Source organism: Neofelis nebulosa, chromosome 11 (genome assembly GCF_028018385.1).
Source record: "Neofelis nebulosa isolate mNeoNeb1 chromosome 11, mNeoNeb1.pri, whole genome shotgun sequence".
NCBI classification, from domain to species: Eukaryota; Metazoa; Chordata; class Mammalia; order Carnivora; family Felidae; genus Neofelis; species Neofelis nebulosa.
Genome location: NC_080792.1, coordinates 31319783 through 31321989, shown reverse-complemented (window position 1 = coordinate 31321989; position 2207 = coordinate 31319783). Strand labels below are relative to the sequence as shown.

General features: G+C 36.7%; 1 non-coding gene across 1 annotated transcript; it reads left to right on the top strand.

Annotated features, from left to right (window-relative positions):
* The first annotated feature begins 1705 nt into the window (after positions 1 to 1705).
* LOC131490703 (U6 spliceosomal RNA) lies at positions 1706 to 1812 on the top strand. Its single transcript, XR_009251203.1, has one exon. It is a non-coding gene; the product is annotated as a U6 spliceosomal RNA (small nuclear RNA).
* Positions 1813 to 2207: the final 395 nt, after the last annotated feature.

Below are 2207 nucleotides of genomic sequence, written 5' to 3'. Positions count from 1 at the left end.
CCTACATGATATATACAAATAAATTTACAATAACTAAGAATCACCATGATTCTTGTTTTTAATTCAAATCAATCAAACTGCTATGGCACCCAATATAAAATATTTAGCTATTAAACATAACACTACAGACAAAAGCTTTTCTGGAAAAAAAGAAAAAGATAATTTCTCTCGTTTTTCTTTGAATAATGCCACTTTCTCTGTGTGTGTGTGAGTGTGTGTGTGTGTTTTTGAATAGCACTGAAGTTTGGGGTGCCATTGTACTCTTTAACTGTTGATTTGCATTTGAAATCCTCCAAAGAGTGTAGTCTAAAGTGCCAATTTAGTTATATTTTTATTCAGTCAATCCCCCCACACTTGCTCACACTTGCTATTCCTGAGGCTATGAGTCTTTATTAAGGTTATAAAATGCTTCGACCTTCATAAAAGGCACAGTGACTTCCCTTGAGGTCCAAAGCATTAATGATGAGGTGAAATGCAAAATCATTATCTGAGGGCAGCATCTCTCCTACCACAGAAGCTATTCAAATCATCCGAATGAAAGGCAAACCTATCCAAAAGCTAATAAAGAATTCTCCCTGGCAGTTGAAATATTGGACAAATTGCTTTTCAACCTATGATAGAATGTTAACTGGGTGACAGCCAAATGATGCTGCTGGTTCACTATATTCCACCTCTGTAAGCTGGGTAATTGATAGTCTTTGGGTCTAGAGGTCAAAAGTTGTTGGTGAGTTTGCAATGAGTAACTTCACTGTGGAAAAGGGCCAGTGGTGAGTGTTTATTACTTCTCATTGTTTCAGCACCAAAGGCTCTGCAAGGAAAGCCATGCTTCATTCAGGGTTGGTGTCACATTTGCATTCAGGTGTTGGTGAAAACTTGTAAGTGCATCGGTGGAAAATTGAAGGCTGACAACATGAAAAAATGTCACTTATATAAAAAGCATATTATAAAGATAGGGTCTTACCTTCTTCCCTTCTCAGAGAGCTGTGTGCACCTACCTATGAAATACCCATAGGTGATGCTGGTGACAGATATGTGTCTACAACAAAACCAGTCTGTTTATTTTATCCTAGATCTGAAGGTTATATTTAAAAAAAGCCTTGAGTATTTGAGACTGGAAAGTCCACCTTGACCAGTATTTACCATAAAAATTCATTTTTTGCATGATGAAAAAAAGTTCTCAATGAATACATCAAAATCCGAATTCGTATAGTCCTTATATTTATTATGAGGTAGGTGTTCTTGGGCTCCTGTTACGTAAGATGATGGTTTGATATAGGATATTAGAGACAACGAATGTCCTTGTTAAAAGGGATGTGAAAAATCATGGGTTCATGGATTCCCATCTAGTTCCTGAGTCCACAGAGGATCACCAGTCTATAAAAGTAGAATGTAGGTTGAAAATCATTTTCAGTATTTCATAAAAGTTGCTGGAAATCATACATTTACAGGTTGATGTAAGGATCAACTTTATTTGCTTTTGACTGGCTTGATACCAACTCAGGGCATAAGTAATGCTATTATCTGTGTTCTCACTGCTATTCAGAAACTCTGGTTAGCAGTAAAGTAATTTATGATAAGTACATAAAATCTGAATCTTCTATTCAGCTGGTCAACTAAACTTAACCCTTGATGACTATGTAGCTCTTGATACTGTTGAAGCATTTTCTTATCTAAACCAGGCATTAAAGCATAAGAAACAGTACTGGTATTTGCTTTGGCAACCCATATACTAAAATTGGAATGATACAAAGAAGATTAGCATGGCCCCTGAGCCAGGATGACATGCGAATTTGTGAAGATTCCACAGTTTTAAAAGGAAAGGCTATTATGGGGCACCGGGGTAGTTCAGCCAATTGAGTGCGCAACTTTGGCTCAGGTTGTGACTCGCACGGTTTGTGAGTTCCAGCCCCGCATCAGTCTCTATGCTGGTGGTGTGGAAACTGTTTGAGATTCTCTCCCTCTGCCCCTTCCCCACTTGTGCATGCTCTCTCTCTCTCAAAAATAAAAAAATACACTTTAATTTTTTTTCTAAAAAGGAAAGAGCATTCTAACACACAAACTAGTTTTGTACTAGAATTTGCTGACTTGTAATATGGAATTTTCCTTTTTGCTAATAATCAGTATTACTCTATAAGTCGCTTGGACATTGGCCACTTGTAAAAATTTAAACCCTAACAATTATGAAAACCACATTGAAAAATAATAAT